This window comes from Apodemus sylvaticus, chromosome 1, assembly GCF_947179515.1.
Source record: "Apodemus sylvaticus chromosome 1, mApoSyl1.1, whole genome shotgun sequence".
NCBI lineage: Eukaryota > Metazoa > Chordata > Mammalia > Rodentia > Muridae > Apodemus > Apodemus sylvaticus.
In genome coordinates, this window is record NC_067472.1 from 47,519,028 (window position 1) to 47,538,649 (window position 19,622).

Consider the following 19,622-nt stretch of genomic DNA (forward strand, 5'->3'; position numbering starts at 1 on the left):
TGTTCAATGACAAAGCTGCTTCTGTGGACTGAAGAATACTTCATTTTTCAATGTTATAGAAATATTCTGGAACTCACTGTATGTTTATTTTATTTATTTATTTATTTATTTATTTATTTATTTATTTACTTCATAGTGTCTAGAGTCACATATGAGATAAGCCTCTGGGAACATCTGTGAGGAATTACCTACATTAGGCTAGGTTGTGAGCACATCTGTAGGGAATTATCTAGATTAGTTTAGCCTCTGGGTACATCTGTGGAGAATTATCTAGATTACATTAGCCTCTAGATATACTTATAAGTGAAGATCTAGATTATGTTAGCTTCTGGGCACATCTGTGAAGAATTATCCAGATTAGGTCAGCTTCTAGGCATCTCTGTAAGTGACGACCTAGATTAATCAACTTCTAGGCATATCTGTGAAGGATTATCTAGACTAGGTTAGTTTATGAGCATACTTATGAGGCACTTTCTTGATTATGTTAATGGAAATGAGAAGATCCATTCTGAATGCCACAGTACCTTCTGACAGATATACATCAGAGGGAAAAGCTTTTGCTGTGTCAGTCTGCCTGCATGGCCGCTGCCGCCATCCTTCACTGACTTTCATCATGTACCGAAGATCAGTGGATCTCTAACCATCCCCCAGACCTTCAGTGTCAGAGCTGAATGATAGAGACACAGAGCCTTGTGGAGTGAGCACCTACCAGGTTCTATGCTTCTCTAGTTTGAAGGCAGCTATTTCTGGCCACAAAATCCATATTGCATAGTACCATTTAATACATTCCTATTTAATATACTCCTGCTTAACACCCCTGTTTAATCAGCTAATTGATTCTTTCCCTCTAGAGATCTCTGACTGTACACTTATCTTCACTTGCTTCTTGTGACAGAAACACTAATACAGATGTTTTTTAGACTTCCCCAGCTTGTAAAGATTTTTGTATGTGGCTGATTAGTTTGCTATCACTCCACAAAAATGATTTTACACCTCCGAAGCATACATTATCTTTTTTGATTAAAAATGCCTTTCATAGTTGGTCTCTATTTATTTTCAAAATATATCTTGTACTTAGTGTTTCTTAATCAGAATTGGCTGACCTGTTTCTACAAGAGAAAAAATTATTTCCTTAGATGATGTAATTATCATCTTGAAGGCTTACTGTTGAATAAGCTCACCCTTTCTAATTCTTTTTGAACTCTGGCAGACTGGTTCAACGCAACTGTCCTGGCCCAAAGACCTCTCCAAGCTGACTGATTCAAACTGGCTTCTCTCAGAATTTGACTGAATTGCTCTGCTTGGCCTCAAACTAACTCTGCCAATCTGTTGTAATCTTCTGGAGCCTTCTCATTCTTGTCTCATTCTGTCTTCACCTGTAATCTGTCATGGCAAACCCTATTCCCCCCCCCCCCCCCCCCCCGCTGCTCTTGTAAGTCCTCTCTTTCCTGTCTGTTCTCCTGAGAGGTGGACATATCCTATCTCTGACTCATTCTGTCAAATCTTTCTTTGATTCAACACTTCACTCCTCAATTAGACCCCACTTTTAAACCAAACATGGTTGCTTCCTTCTATGAATTAACTTTACCTTCATTGTTTAGGAGTAAAGGTATATATTAAGTATATGCCTGTATTGCATCCAGAGGGGTTAAAGATGAATCATTCTAGCCAGATCACACAAACCTAGAAGATCTTTGGATGGGATCCCTTGCCAGAGTAGTCATATGGCTGGGATAAAATTTCTCTACACATTTCTGTTTCCATAGCATTCACTGCTGATTAAAATGAATCATAATGATCTATCGAACTGTGGGTCTCCATCCACTCTCCTGATCATGAGTCTTAGTGGGCTATGGTGGTCTCTAGACCTTACTGCTGAACAGAATGCCCCACATAGCAGGATCCCAGCAACTTCTCATGGAACTGAGAACCATTTTGCTGTGAGTCACAATCCTTTACAGATTACTCACTTTTTCTTAAGGATCTAAGTATGCTCTCATTTCAGTCATTGCCCTGCTTGCCTTCCTACCACTGCCAACAGTGATGCCATTTAAACAAATGTGGATCTGAGATTCACATTCATTTACAGATTCACTTTTCTGTGTATGTGCTATGGTTGAATTTTTAAAAATTTCTTCTGATTGTTACATATTTATCTTTTCCACATCACAAGTTACCCAATAATAAAAGTGGTATTATCTAGTAAATATCTCCCACAATCAGATGCATTATTGTATGTCTCAGCATCTTCTTCATAATCTGTTTGTCTCTCCTTTGCGTCCATTCATCTTTCATCACTAGCTTTAATTATGCCAATAACTCCCACCACAAGACTTCCCCCATTGTAAATTCTCTATAATTATTTTCTCCTACATATGCTAGACGCATCCAAAAGCTCAATATGCATTTGACAAGTTATTAAATACTAAACTGAAATGTGTTTTAACACCTACACATGTGAATGGTTGCAGTAAATAAGAGGTTTATAATGAAAGGCATTTATCCTGTTTGATGATTCCAATTAAACCATTTTAGGTGGTGCATTTAAAGCATTCATTTTCCTAATCTTAGTTGTCTTTCTTTGACAGCTTTAACATGACTCTTGGATCCTTTTGGTTCAGGGCACAGTGCTCTATTGATCCTTTTCCTAAGTGCAGATTTGATTTTCAGTCACACTTAGATTTGTCTCATTGTCAGTTATTACTATATTATTGACACAGAATCATTTCCATTGCTGTTTCAGAACCTGGGTAAATTGAGTGACTTGCAGAAATGTTGCTGGTGGTCAGTGTGTGGACAAAGTGTTTTCATGTTAGTGGCTCTCCTTCAAGCAGTATTCAAAAGGCTCAGAGTGAGAGGAAGTTTGCCATGTTGGGGCTAGTCTTCAGGGCTCACACAAAGAAGAAAAATAACTTTATTTGGAGCAAAGCAATAATACAGATAAAAGAGTGACTCAATGTCAAGATTAACAGTGGGCCACAGCAGTGAGATTACTGGCTATTGTTTAATGATTCTCTTTATGAGTATCAAGAGAAAGAGGAACTTTCACTGAAAGGTATAGCGAGGATGATTCGCACTATTTTGATTGATGAATTAGGTCATGCATTCTTTTTTCTCTAATGCACATTTTCCTTGCCATGATGCTTCTAATTCTAAGCACATGCATATTCAATAATGCATAGACTGAAGATGAGAAATAGGGGATTCTCCCTAAAAGTTTTCTGGAAGACACAAATTTGCCTTACTATGTATGTATCAATACCTACTTCAGGCTAGATTGGCTATTCTATTCTTCAAACTTGGATACGTTGGAGATATATTTGAAGAGAATTTGTCTAAATTTGACTGTTACTAGGGAAGGGAAATTTGATTGTTCAGAGATGGAAAGCAATGCAGCCTGATGCAGCTGGAAGGACAAGGGATTTAGAAAATTTCAAGATGCATTGTTTTAAATATATATCTCTTATGTGAAGAAAGGAAGCTGCTAAGTGTATGATTGCAAGAGAGAGGAAATGTGCATAACCCCAAAACAAATTGGGTCGTTAAGGTACTAACCTGACTTTTAGCTTGCCTGCCTAAAGAAAAAAAATCTCAAAACTATTTTAGCAACTAGTGATAAGCTAGAGAGTTAGAACGGGCTTGTGCAGGACCTCTAGGGCTGGGTTCTAAAATCCACTGCCAGGCTAGCTTTCACCAGGCAGTACATCAGAGTTTTGCCTGGAGTTCTTGAAGGCAACTGTTAGAGGAGCGCCCTGGGGCAGGACAGCAGCCATTTACCAAATGGTGTGAACTTGATGAATGCCAGGCTTCCTGGCATCTCACTCTACAAGCCAGAATAAAACAAAATCACTGTTCAGCACCTAGGATGTCTCAGAACTTGTTCCTGGTTAATGTTTGGTGTGTTCAGTTGTATCTGTCATTAATATGAGAAAGGCATGCTTTGTTTGAGGCAAAATCAGCCTTGTTGAGAGCTGGCTGAGCCAAAGGTGAGAGGTCTGAACACAGAGAACTAGCCATTTAGAGCTCAGGTGGCTCTCAGGAATCATCTCTTAATGTGTATTCCAGGAAGAGAGAGCAAGCAGTATTCAAAAAGGCTCAGAGTGAGAGGAGGTTTGCCATGTTGGGGCTAGTCTCAGGTAGACTAGAATGGTGAGAGGTGCTGCAGAGCACACTGCTGCAGAGGAAACATAAGAGGTGAGGCTTGAAAGATTCTAGGAATAAACGTTATCAAGAAGATAAAATATACACTTATTCCAGGCCAATAATGACAAAGGATTTGCAGCCACAAGCAAGACATTTGTTTTAATACAGAGGATAATATCAGCTCACAGTTGGACCTGACCAGGGCTTCATAGAGGAGCCTTTTCAGTGGGGAGGGTTCCAAGTGCCTCCGTTCATTTATAAAATCAGATATTTACAGCTTACTGTGGGAGCTTTGCAGGGTTTGCTGTGGAAAATAAGGGAGGGTTGAACACAAGCTCCACATAGCATGAGGGCTTCTTAAACTTTCACTTATGGTCCTGTGGTTGTTTGAAAATGCTTGGCCCAGAGAGTGGCAGTATTAGGAGGTGTGGCCTTGTTGAAGGAAATGTGTCATTTTGAGTACTTCCTCCTAGCCACCTGGGAAACAATCTTCTCTTTGACTTCAGAACAAGATGTAAAACTCCCATCTCCCCCATCACCATGACTACCTGGATGCTTCTTACCTTGATGAAAATGGACGGAACTTCTGAACCTGTAAGATAGCCCCAATTAAAAGTTGTTTTTTATATGAGTTGTCTTAGTCATGGTGTTTATTCAGAGCAATGAAAACCCTAATAAAGATAGATACCTTTATGCCTGAGAAAATGTTACAGACCCTTAGTATAAAGGTATATAAAATAGGTATACATTTCAAATATTTACTAATAATGTACCATAAAGAAGTTTATTTTAATGCAATTCTTTGATATATATATATATATACGTGTATATATATATATATATATATATGATTTTATCATTTGTCAAAGATGATACAAGTTTTTACACTTATGAGACAGGTGTGCTTGTGTTTTTCTATGTGAAGAGATGACAGAACTGGAGCTGTAACTCAGTTGATAGTGTGCCATACGGAAAACCTAATATGAATTCCCATGTTAGCTCTGAGTCTCATTCCCAGCACTGCATTAACAAATGAGTGTGATGGTGTACACCAGTAATTCACTTAGAGTGTGGAAGCAGTGGGATCAGGAGTCCCGGGTTATCCTTAGTGACATAGTAAACGCAAGTCCAACCTGGGGTACTTGAGATCATGCCTCAAAAATAAAAAAAAAAATAAACAAAACAGAAACTTTTCATCTTGGGTGCACATTTGCTATTTGATGCTGTAGGATACAGAGAATAATCAAGATTTTTTTTTAATACTTTGATGTTATAACCCCTAATGCTAAGAACACTGCTTCATGTACATAGAATGTGCAAAATAGCAGAAGTATGATGACTATTTCAGGACGTGATGGAAATCATATCTAAACTCAAAGTACAATTCAATTTAGCAATTAAACTTAATGGAATGACTAGAGTAACAACTTTATAAGTGAAATAGACCCAACATAATCGGAAGACATACTAATTTGATACTCACAGAGGGATGATGGTAGGAAAATACTGAAAGTCTTTTATCTGAATGGAATCAGTGTGTTACTATAAGAGAAAGGACTATAAAATCTTCATGGAAATACTTCAATTTATAATGTGGAGTGGATATAGTCTCAAATACAAGTCAGAGTGTTTCAGGTAACCTTAATTGATGTTCCCAACATGCCTGTATGTGTGGACAAAGTACACATGTACATGTTCCAAACGCAGGCTGCAGCAAAATAACATGACAAAACCTAGGCAAACATGGCCAGAAATATTTTTCATTCAGTTCGCATTTTATTTAAAATTAATTTTTCGTAGCTTGGCTCCTTTTTTTAGCCCCATATTCCTTATAGAAGGCCATGTGAGATCGCTGCCCATTTTGAATGACTTTGTTCTGACCTATGAATAAATATACATAATATGTCTGTGCTGGGCCAAAGGAGTGATTTGCCTCCATGTAGAATGAAAATGATCACAGAAGATTTTTCATCCTACTTAGAATATCACACAGCCTAGAACTTTTGAATTAGAAAATTTTCTCCTTAGTATTTTAGAACTGTATCTAAAGGTAGAATATCACAAAAAGCAAAACCACAGAAAGTAGTATGTGTGAGGGACAGGGCAGGTACTGAACCATATTTCTACCAAGCATAGGAGAGTGGTCTTTGGGTTGTAAACTTCCCACGCAATCTGAAACAATATTTGAACACAATTTGTGTTGGAGCCCTCCTTGCTTATTCATCTAACTCCTTCATGTCCATATGCTCTGGTTCTGGGTAATTCCTTGGCCACACATGATAAGATAATGACTCATGACATCTTTTGTGTGATAAATATTAAAGCTTCTGCTCAGTAAACTATAAAAGTCTTTCTTCTCTGGGTTGTTATCTCCAAACTGACAATGCACTCATTTATTTAGCAAAGATTTCATAGTTGCCTTTATGGGTGGGCAATATTCCATGTAATGAGAAAGCAGCCATTAAACATGTTCACAGAAATTGTCAACTATAAATTGTATTAAGTTTTTATAGTTAATTAAGGGTTTATAGTTAAGAGACATTGAGATAGCGATGATGGCTGTTGGGTCGTGTCACTACTTACAACTGCATAGTTTAGTTTTGAAGAAGAAGCAGAAGTTGTTCAAGAACTGTGAAGATGCTCTCAGGATCTGGAATGCATGGACAGGATGGGGAAGGAGCACACAAAGGATGAGAAAGCAATCAGCACCTGTAAATAAGCCCATTATCTCTGCCCCCGAGGGACTCAAGTTTGCCTGTGTCTTTGAATAAGACTCTAGAATGGTTTCCAACTAAAGAATAGACAGACAAAAGCAGCCATAACATGATATATACCCTGCCTTACCCAAATATTATTTAAGATAAACCCGTTGGTCAGCTCATGTTCCAATTTACAGAGTTCTACTTACCACACAAGGACAGGATACAGCCATTACACTGTGAAGTCCAACACTTTGAAGGAGCCATTTCTAAGCTAAGTTCAGGATGAGGTCAAAGCAAAGGGGCTAGATGAAGGCATCCTCTCTTTTCACCTCTCAAGTTCATTCACACTAATATCACACCAAGTCTATGAGCTATAAAGGTGGTGCTTTGCTCCAATCTCCACAAGTGTTTAACATGGAAGCTTTAATGGCACATGTTAAGTGTTTATAACTTTAACTCACTGTCAAAGCATCCATTGTCTTCTCCCTTAATTATCTGTTCAAGCTATCTTTATTCTCCAACTTTATTCTGGCCTCCAATGAGTGGTGGTAGCCCCTAACTTCTTTCCTGATTAGTTTGCACTTTAGGTTAATTGCTACTCTGGGTTATATTTGCTACATTCATTTGCCCATTGCTTTCATTGGCATTAAGGGAAAAAAATACCCAGAAAAGCATTTGACAGTTCTTGCAGCCACATACAGTAGCAGCAAGCAATTTCTTACAATGTTGTATGTCCATTTTGATATTTGTTGATTTTGTTCTTAGTTATTCTATCACTATGAGTTACCTGAAATGACTGGATAGATTTGCAATATCCAATCCAGTGGATTTTTTTATTGTGTCTTCTTATGGAACCATTGTGTCTCTGGGAACTATAATAATTCAGAAAGGCCCCCAAAATTTGGGGTTAGAAAACAGATTCCTTAATAGTTCACTAAAATCAGTGATGAGAGGCAACATTTGGACGTTCAGTGCTCAATTTAAATGTTTTTCTTTGGTCAGCAAATACTGGATATTTGGAAGACACAGCCAGTAGCACACACTGTTCTTTATCTGTACCTCAGCCATTGCGTCATTATGGCTTTTCTCTTTTGAGTAACACAGTGTATTGAAGGACTAATGTGTCCTGTAATCATGTGTTCCATCCCATCATCTTTGAACTAAAATAGGTCTCTTACTTGAGATGATATTATATGTGATGACCATAGAGAGTAGACTGCCCTATCTGCCTAATTATATATTGGGTCTATGTGCACTATGGTACATATTAACTTAAGATACAATATTCTATTTCTTCTACAGAGTCACCAGTATATTCATCCAGAACTCTTTGCCTTGATATGACAAGGACAAGAGCTGAGACTGAAAGAGACACAAGGATGGTACATTCAGAATCCTACAGAATTATACGATTCAACAGCATTGAATTATGTGTTTGGGTTGCCACATTTATCCCCAGATAATAAGCCTATTTAGGGAACAAGCTACATCCCATTAATCTTCTTGTCACCAGAACTTAGCATAGTGTTTGGGACTTAGTGAAGCATGCATGCAAATGTTCTAGATATTGTTTTGGTCTGCTTATCTTATGAATGAGGGGAAAATAAAGATTGATGCTGGAAAGGGACTTGTATAAATACTTCTATCTCTGTGGTGACAAGGACATGGGTGGTTTTGACCCCACCAGGGTTAGTCTGACCCCAAAGCCACAGATCATTATGCAGTGATGCTTCCTGCAGTTAAATTACCCTAGAGACTAAGCCTAAAATTTCACTCAAGATTACATAAGAATATGTGTAGCTGAGCATAAAGATAAGTCACAAGACTATCAAGGATTATAAAACTCTATTACAAGTAAATAAATTTTATATGTTCTTTCACTAAAGATACATATCACCAACTGTGGCAACAATCTACCAGTAATCTGCCAAAATGATTAAGAGGCACCCACTTTATGTTCCCCAAGCCTTTTCAAAAACAGAGTTATTCCACTAACGAAATACATGTGAGTTTACAAAAAGGATGACATTGAAGCAATTAAAGAAATGCCATTGTTGAAAAACAAACATCCCTTAAGTATTACGACTGGAAGGGTCTACAGCATCACTCAGCATGTTGTGAACATCATCAGAAACAGGCAAGTAAGGGCAAGATTCTTGCCAAAAAAAAAAAAAATCAAAGTGCAGATTGACCATATTGAGCACTCTAAGAGCAGAGATGGCTTCTTAAATGGGAAGGAAAATTAACAGCAAAAGAAAAAAATGAAGGCAAAAAGACTTTTAGTTGGGGTCAACTAAAGTGCCACCCTGCCCCAACCAGAGAAACATAATTTGTGAGGACTAACAAGAGCAGCTGGAACACCTTCCCTGTGAATTCCAAGCCCTGCCCCCACTCCTCTCTCTCTCTCTCTCTCTCTCTCTCTCTCTCTCTCTCTCTCTCTCTCTCTCTCTCTCTCTGTGTGTGTGTGTGTGTGTGTGTGTATGTGTGTGTGTGTGTGTGTGTCTGTATCTCTCTCTCTCTCATCAGTCAATAATGAGACACACACCTGAAATTCAACAAAGCAAAATATTATCCAAATGGATATGAACTTCAATGCATTTCCATTAACGTTATCCCCTTTTGTTTCTCATGAAAGAACTTATATTAATCTACACAGTAGTCATTAATACAGTAGACTGGAAAAAAGTGATAAACTGAGGATTTCAGAGGAAAGGAACACACACAGACATTAAGAACAAATTCTAGAGTCTAGACAGGGCAGATGTAGGCTAACTGCAGGTTTTTACCTGTCTCTCCTTTCCTCCAAATCCATCTCCCCAGTCCAATCTCTAGCTCCATAACAGAACACTTGATGCAGCTTCTACTTCCTCTCTCCCTACCTCTACTGGGTCATGTGGGTCCCCCCTTCCTAACTCTCTTCCTCCTACTCATCACTTTATCCCAGTCCCCAACTCTAGCAGGAATCTCCTGGGAATCCACAGCCCACTCCAGCCAGAAAAGCAGGCAGGATAACTGGGGGTCTTCACTTCTTACTCTTCTATTCCAAATCTAACCTACCAGTCTCATCTCTAGCCCTCAAGCAGACTAGTTGTTGTGACATCTCCTCAGTCTCTGCCTCCATTCTCAGAGAACTAAATAGATTCTGTTAAAATACCTGGCTTTCTTCTTACTTGCAACCCTCTAATCCCTTCCTCAGTCAATGCTCATTCTTAAGCTTCAGTTCTCAATACCTAGAAACACATTTTACCTAGTACCCCAAGTAGCAACACATATTACCATCTCAGAACTCTATGCCAAGCAGCACAGTGCTACCACAGTCTCCTAAGAACCAGAGAAGAAAACACAAACCAGGGAACAAAATACCCATCCAACAAAGACAAGACCAGATATCAGTGCCCTTTTACAATCTTTTCAAAAATCAGATTCCTAGAAAGCAGCATAAAAACACAATCACTAACCACCAGGACATTGTGTTTCCAGTAGACCCTAGCAACTCTACCTATTTCTAATAGGCTTTGAGAATAGCAACATAGCTGAAGCAGAAGACAGAGATGTTAAAATAGCTTTTATGAATATTATAAAGGTCCTTAGAGAGGAAATGTATATTTAAGGAAAAGCCCTTGAATAAATCTATGAAAAACCAACAAATAGCAGAATGAAGTGAGTAAAACAGTTCAAGACCTGAAAGCAGAAATAGAATCAATAAAGAAAACCCAAAACGAAGGAATTCTGGAAATGATAAATAAGAACTCTAGCAGAAGCCTCAAAGACAAGTCTCACCAACAGAATACAAAAGACAGAAGAGAGAATCTTAGGTACTGAAGACACAGTAGTAGAAATGAATATCTTGGTCAAAAAAAAAAAGAGATAGATATAAATAAATTCCTGGCACAAAACATCCAGTAAATCTGTATACCATAGAAAGACTAAATCTAATGATAGTAGGAATAGAGGAAGGAGAAGAAATCAAGGTCAAAGGAGAAGAAAACGTCTTCAAAAATATCATAGAATATTTTCATACCCTAAAAATCGAGGTATAGATCAAGGTAAAAGAAGCATACAAAAGAACAACTAATCTGGACTAGACAAAAAATTCTCAGTACAAAATAATCAAAACACTAAACATATTAAACAAATTAAAAATATTAAAAGGTAAAAGGGAGAAAGACCAAGCATCAAATAAATTTAGATCATATAAAATAATCCCTGACCTCTCAATAAAAAATTTAAAAGTCAGAAAGACAGATGCTCTGGACAGATTTTCTGCAGACTCTAGGAGACCACAGATACCAGCCTACACTACTTTAACCAGCAAAATATTCAAGCACTAAAGGTGGAAAAAATAAGACAGTCCATGATAAAAACAAATCTAAGCAATATCAAGCTACAAATCTATCCCTACAGAAGGTGCTAGAAGGAAAACTTCAAGCTTAAGAAATTCACTGTATTCGAGAAAGTACAAAAAACCCAACCAAATAATTCCATATCAACGAAAGAAAACATACACAACAACAACAAAATAATAGAAATCAACAGTCATTGGCCATTGATATTTTCAATATCAATGCTCTTAGTCCTCCAACAAAGACATAGACTAAAAGAATACATGTAAAAACAAGATCTAAAAAACATATCTTAACATCAAAGATATATATCACCTCAGGATAAAAGGATGGGAAATAGTCCTAGCAAATGCATCTAAAAAGCAAGCTGGTATAGCCATTTTAATATCTGACAGTAGACTTCAAACTGAAACCACCATCCTATCTGAACACCTCAGATTTAAGCTGAATATAAACAATTGAAACAATGAAAATCTTACATACTCATGGAAAGTGAATAGAATGGGTCAAGATGGGAATTAAAACAGGAATTACAGACTTTATCAGAAGCAATAAAGAACACTATAAACTCAATCAGAGGAAAAACACATAAAGGGGATATTGCAACTTTTAACACCTATGTACCAAATAGAAGGACACCCAAGTTCATAAAAGAAACACTACTACAGCTTAAATTACATATTAAACTTCTCATACTGATAATGAGAAGCTTTAATCCTATACATTCTTGTCAGCAGACAAGTAGTCATGCCAGGAAAAGCTAAACAGAGTAATGCTGGAACTAACTGATATTATAAACCAAACGGACCCAACAGATATTTACAGAACATTTTACCCAAACACAAAATATATTTCTTCTCAGCACCTCATGGAACTGGTCCCCAAAACTGAACACATATTCAGACACAAAGCAAGACTTACCAGATACAAGAAAATTGAAATAACACCATCCTATCTGAACATCTCAGATTTAAGCTGAATGTAAACAATTGAAACAATAAAAATCTTACATACTCATGGAAAGTGAATAGAATGGGTCAAGATGGGAATTAAGACAGGAACTACAGACTTTATAGAAATAAAGGAAAATGAATACATAACATGCCCAAACTGATGGGACACAATGAAGGCAATTCAGAAGCAAGCTCATAGCAAAAAGTGCCAACAGTTAGAGAGGGGGTGGTGCTCATATTAGTAATTTAACAGAATACCCAAAAGCTCTAGAACAAAAAAAATTAATTCACATCCAAAATAGCTAGACAGCAAGAAGTAATCCAACTCGGTGCTGAAATCAATAAAATAGAAGCAAGCAAGTAAGCAAGCAAACAAACAAACAAAGATTCAATGAATCAAAAAGTTGGTTCTATGAGAGAATCAAGATCTGTAGATTTCTACCAAAAGGTGAAAGGAGGCTATCCTAATTAACAAAATGAAAGAAGAAAAGGGGGGACATAATAACAGACACAGAGGAAATTTGGAGAATCAAAAAACATATTTAAAAAAATACCCCACCAAATTGAAAATTCTAAACTAGATAATTTTCTTTACAGATACCACTTACCAAGGTTAAATCAAGATCAGATTAGCAATTTAAAGTGACCTATAACTTATAGTAAAATAGGAGTCATTAAAATATTCCAAACAACAATCAAATCAAAACAAACAAACAAACAACAACAAAAAAAACAGAGCCAGACTGTTTTAGCACAGTATTTTACCAGATTTTTATAGAAAAGATGACACCAATACTCCACAAATTATTCCACAACATAAAAACAGAAGGAACACGGCCCAATTCATTTTATATGGCTACAGATACACAGATACCCAAACCATATATAGTCCAAACAAAAAGTATTATAGACTAATTTCCCTAATGGACATAGATATAAAAATACTAAATAAAATACTTGCAAAATGAATCTGAGCACGCATCAAGAAGACCATCCACCAAGATGAAGTAGGTTTCATCCCACAGATTAAGGAGGGGTTTAATATACTAAAATAATAGATGTACTCCACCATATAAACAATCTAAAAGAAAAAAAACCCACATGATTGTCTCACTAGATGTAGAAAAGGCTTTTGACAAAACCCAACATTGCTTCATGATAGAAATCCTAGAGAGATAAGGGATACAAGACACAAAACTAATTTTGATTAAGGCAGTTTATAGCAAGCCCATAACCAACATCAACTTAAATGGAGAAATTCAAAACAATTCCACTAAAACCAGGAATAAGACAAAGTTGTTCACTCTCTCCATACCTATTCAATATAGGACTTGAAGTCTTAGATAGAGCAGTAAGACAACTGAAGGAGATCAAGAGGATACAAGTTTAGGGGGTTTCAATGTATCTTTATTTGTAGAAAGTATACGTAGTGGTGCTAAAATTTTCACTTGTAAACTATTATAACTGAACACTTTCAGGAAAGTAGCAGGATACAAAGTTAACTCACAAAATCACTAGCCTTCTTACATAGAAATGGTAGACTGAGAAAGAAATCCGGTGAAAATACTTTTCATAATAGCCTTAAATAACAAAATATCTTGACGCAACTCTAACCAAGCAAATGGAAGACTTGTATGATAAAATGTTCAAGACTTTGAAGAAAGAGATTGAAGTAGACATCAGAAATGCGTAGATCGGGCTGGACAGATGGCTCAGCGGTTAAGAGTACTGACTGTTCTTCCAAAGGTCCTGAGTTCAAATCCCAGCAACCACATGATGGCTCACAACCATCCGTAATGAAATCTGACTTCCTTTTCTGGTGTGTCTGGAGACAGCTACAGTGTACTTACATATAATAAATAAATAAATATTTAAAAAAATATGGGTATCCTCTCATACTCAAGGATCGGTAGGATTAACATATTAAAAATGGCTATCTTACCAAAAGCATTCTATAGAGTCAATGCAATCTTCATCAAAATTCCAACAAGATCCTTCATAGATCTTGAAAGCACAATTTTCAATTTCATGCAGAAACACACACACACACACACACACACACACACACACCCAGAGAGAGAGAGAGAGAGAGAGAGAGAGAGAGAGAGAGAGAGAGAGAACAATACTAAATAATTTTTTTTAAATGTGGGAAATACCACAATATCACTCACCTCAATTTCGAGTTGTACTACAAGGCTAAAGTAATAAAAACCATATGGTACTGGCATGAAAACAAACACATGATCAATGAAATTGAATTGAAGACCCAGACCTAAGTCCACACACCTATGGAAACCTGTTTTTTATTTAAAAAAAAAAAAGCCATAAATACAAACTGGAAAAAATTGACAGCATCTTCAACACATGGTGCTGGTCAAACTGGATGTCAGCATATAGAAAAATCCAAAATGATCCATACTCATCACAATATTCAGCTCCAAATGGATCAAAGATTTCAGCATAAAACAAGATATACTCAATCTAATAGAAGAGAAAGTGGGGAATAGCCTTGAATTCACAGTGGCATGGGAAATGGCTTTCTGAAGAGAACACTGATAGCAGTTACTGAGATCAACAATCAATAAATGGGGCTTTGAAACAGAGAAGCTTTTACATAGTAAAGAACACCATGATTAGAACAAAATAGCAGCCTACAGAATGGGAAAAGATTTTTACCAACTATATATCTAATAGAGGGCTAACATCCAAAGTATATAAAGAATTAAAAAACTAGATATCAAGAAAACAAATACAGTAATTTTAAAAATGAAGTACAAATTGAAATAGAGAATTTAGCAAGTGGAATATTGATGTGATAAAATCTTCATCAGAATTCTCTATAAAGGCATCTCAAATGCCTGAGGAATACTTGAAGACGTGCTCAACATCCTTAGTCCTCAGGAAAATGGAAACAAAAAATTACTTTGAGGTTCCACTTTGTACCTATCAGAATAGCTAAGATCAATAAAAATAAATGAGAGCTCATGTTGGTGAGGATTTGGAGTATGGGAACTTTCTGTCATTGTGGGTGAGAGTGCTAACTTGTGCAGCCACTATCAAAATCAGTGTTGTATTTCCTCAGGAAGATGGGAATTGATCTACTTCAAGATCCAACTGTCTCACTCATATACAGGATGCTTCACCCTATCACAGAAACAGTTGCACAATCATATTCATTGCTGCTCAATTAATAATCATCAGAAATTGGGAAAAACACATCTGCTTGACAAATATAAGAATAAAGAAAATGTGGCACATTTACACAATGAACTATTATTCAACCAAATGAAATTATGAAAATTGCAGGCAAATGGATGGATCTAGAAAAAATCAGCAGCAGTAAGATAACCCAGATCCCAAAAAACAAATACTGCATGTATTCATTCTTATGTGGATAATTGCTATTAAGTCCATGATAACCAAGCTACAACCTATAGAACCATTGGGGTTTGGTATAGGATAAGGGACTGGGGTGGAGGTAGGAAGCAAATAGATCTTCCTAGGAAAGGGAAATAGGAAGTTAGAATGTTGTAGATAGATGGATGGATGGGGTCTAGAAAGGAGAAACAAATGATGAGGGGAAGGTGAGATAAGGCAGGGAGTATCGGGAGAGATAGCTAATAATAAGGACCGCTTGGAGGGCAGTATGGGAATTTAATACATTAGAAGCTTCCTAACATATGCACTTAGATGAAATTGATCTAAATGAAATTGCCTAATAATGAGGTAGACAGAGCCCCAACTGGCCAACTCTGTTCAACAAATGAAGGTTCTAGTATTGGCACTCAGTTACACCTAATGGAGTTGCTTGTCAGAAGATTCCCATGGAAAACCCAAACAACTCAGGATGTTGCCAACACAACAACACTATAGGTTGCTCTATACAAACATACACTCACACAGAGGGGGAGAGGAGGGGAAAAGGGAGGGGAAGGAGGAAGAGGGGGAGGGGGAGGGACAGAGGGAGAAGGCTATTGTATTGTTGGAGAAGGAGAAAAACATTTTATTCCACAGAACAATCCAGTAGTATTTAGTCAATGACATAGTCTCATACACCATGACTCCACACTCCCTTTCTTGAATAACTTGTTTATACAAAGTGTCAGATAGATCTCTGTGGATTTCTGAGGAATGCTGGGAAGGGGTTCTTGAAGTGTTCTAGTGCTGAGGCTGGTGGTGAAGGAAATTTTTTGTCTTTTACCAGTAGAAGAGATAAGCACAGAGTCTTGTTGAATTGGATAACTACTCTATAGAAAGCAAAATAACTCCCCTACAATGCTGGATCGAGTCTTTTCCGAACCAGGGCCCTCTCTTTCCCTCTTCTTGGGTATCATTTGATATACTAATTATGTCTTGAGAATTCAGAGTTTCTGGGCTAATTAATATCCACTTATCAATGATTGCATTCCATGTGTATTCTTTTGTGATTGGGTTACCTCACTTAGGATGATATTTTCCAGTTCCAACCATTTGCCTAAGAATTTCATGAATTCATTGTTTTTAATTGCTGAGTAGTATTCCATTGTGTAAATATAACACATTTTTCTGTATCCATTCCTCCAATGAGGGACATCTGGGTTCTTTCCAGCTTCTGACTATTATAAATAAGGCTGCTATGAACATAGTGGAGCATGTGTCCTTATTGCATGCTGGGGAATCCTCTGGGTATATGCCCAGGAGAGGTATAGCAGGGTCCTCCGGAAGTGTCATGTCCAGTTTTCTGAGGAACCGCCAGACTGATTTCTAACGTGGTTGTACCATCTTGCAATCCCACCAGCAGTGGAGGAGTGTTCCTCTTTCTCCACATTCTCGCCAACACCTGCTGTTTCCTGAGTTTTTAACCTTAGCCATTCTGACTGGTGTGAGGTGAAATCTCAGGGTTGTTTTGATTTGCATTTCCCTGGACAGAGAAATGGGAGGGAGGTGATTGGGAAATGGGGGCAGAGAGAAGAGGGCTTCTGAGACCAATTGGGAGGGGGAACCGGGAAAGGGGAAAGCATTCAGAATGTAAACAAAGAATATAGAAAAAAAACCCAATAAAACCAAAAGTCTATCCCTGCTCTTGATTATTGGAACTATTTACACAGTATAGAAAGTTTGGGTGACAAGATTAGATGTCGTTTAAAGGTCAACAGAATTATAATATCTCATAAAATGTAATACTATTAAATTATTATATAATATTAGTAAATTATATAATATTAAAGTGACTCCAATTTAAAAAAAGAAAGAAAGCCAAATAACAGTGGTTGAAAGAAGGTAAAAATATTTCTCACTCCATCTGCAGTCTTGAGTTTCAGTGGTTCATGATGCCTGGCAGCTCCATGGCCTTCATGGATTTTGTTCTATTTTGTTTATTTGTCATTTCAAAGCACATCTGTCTCTTCAGGTCCAAAATGATTCTTCTGCCATCAGGTAGCAGGAAGAGGAATCAGGAAAAGGGGAATGAGCATTACACTTACGACTAAGGCATAGTTCCCACACTTGGACCTCATTCTCCAGAGTGCAAGTCACGTGGTTCCGCCTGGCTGTAAAGGACTTTGGAAAATGTAATTTCTAGTTGAACATTGATTATCTCAGCTGTCCACTAATATTAAAAATAAAATGAAGGGTAGGTATCAGAAAAGGACTGAGATTGACACTGTGGTTAAGATCATGCTAAATATATACTGTTGGATAGATACAGTAATGCAACAGAATCCACATGCTTGTTTCACTACCATGGACAGGTCTTAAAACCCTCTATGGCTTGAAAACCTGAGCAAATGAGACTAGACAAATAGCTATCATATTAAGCAGGTACATACCCATTTCATGTAAATAATTACTATGAAGAGAAGTGGGCCATTAAGAAATGGGCTACAATAATGTGCTGGAAAAAAATGTTTTGGAAACTAGAGCTTCATTCCAAATGAATGTTCTGTTCTTGTGATCCACTGCACACTACAGACATGTTTTAAGGACCACATTCTGTATCTGAAGCTATAATTATAATATCCTTACCATCTGGGGGTAAAATAAGCTTTTATATTTAAAGTATTTATCAATGCTTACTACATAGTAAACTTTCAATAGGCTAGTTGTTACAACTATGCTTTTATTATTAATATCTATTTATGGTTTGAATGTTGCCTTTGAGGTAGTATCTCACTACTACAAAGGCCAGGCCACTTTTACCAGGTCCAGAACTCTCTTTCCTGGACCTTCTTGCCACACCTGGTTCTTATTGTTATTAGAGAACTGACTTGAATGTATGAGATTGGGACTTCTGATAAAAGTGACTCTTGGCAAATATTGGTTGGATACATGATCATAGAACATAGAATGTACTGAACATGGTTAATGGGATGATCCAGAGAGTATAAAAGTTATATACTACATATTTACTTAAGCTTCTCTTCTGTGCCAGGCTCCTAGGACACAAAGATGAGTGAAAGACTGTCATGAAATCTGCCAAGGCAGGAGAAAAGCAACAACCAAAGTCACAGAAAGGCTTGAGAAATTCAGCTATCAATACTACAGTAAAGGGGATTGGGAAGGGAGGGTTTCCACGTGTCTGTCCTGTATCCAGGGCACTTGATTTACTCAGCAGAAACAAGAAGGAGGGTGTGTCACAGTTCAGCATGAAGTTCTGACTGTACACAATCATTTATTTACATGCAGGTTTTCCTAGAAGAAAGGCTACTTAAATGGCTACTGGAATTCTATCCCTCTGCCATCTCTGTTCCCAGATGATCCATTCCGCTACTAAATGAAAAGGATCTAATTAAGCACTCTCGATGTCAAGATTCCCAAACACATTAAGATCTCCTTTTTCCACCTTTGTATGATCTTTCCTCCAACTCCTGGAATAAACTTCATTTTAGGGTATTTCTAGTCTGCTTTGTCTCTCCATCCCTGAGGTGCACATGTGCATGCACAACACAGACATACATAGACACACACACACAGGCACACACAGACACACACAGACACACACACACACACACAGAGAGACATGCAGACACACACTACTCTTTGCTCTCCATCCCCCCTGGCAAGATCTGTAAGGTGTGTAACAAGTTTTCAAAGAGCTGAATATCATCCTGACTTGAGTTAAACTGAAGCCAGCTGGCACCATTTATCCCTTCAAATTACAAGAGAATGTGAGAAACCACAGGGTGTCTGTGTGAGGCTGGGCAGATCCTTAAAGGGCAGCTTCCTGTGAAGGAGTGCAGCCTGGCAATGAACTTGAGAATTAGGTGCAATCCAGAAGTTTGTACTTGACAGAACTTAGTTCAATGTGACTTCATGATCGGGTTTTGAAGTTTCTCTCACCTATCTGGTTACATCTCATTAAACATTAGAACAAGAATAATAATCATGGGAGGAAATTTCTCTTATTTTTGTGCTAAAAATCAAAATATGCAGCATTTGTAGGGTCCCTGAAATCTCAGTTGATATTGAGTTTTAAGTTCTCCTTTTGTTTGTTGTTTTTCTGA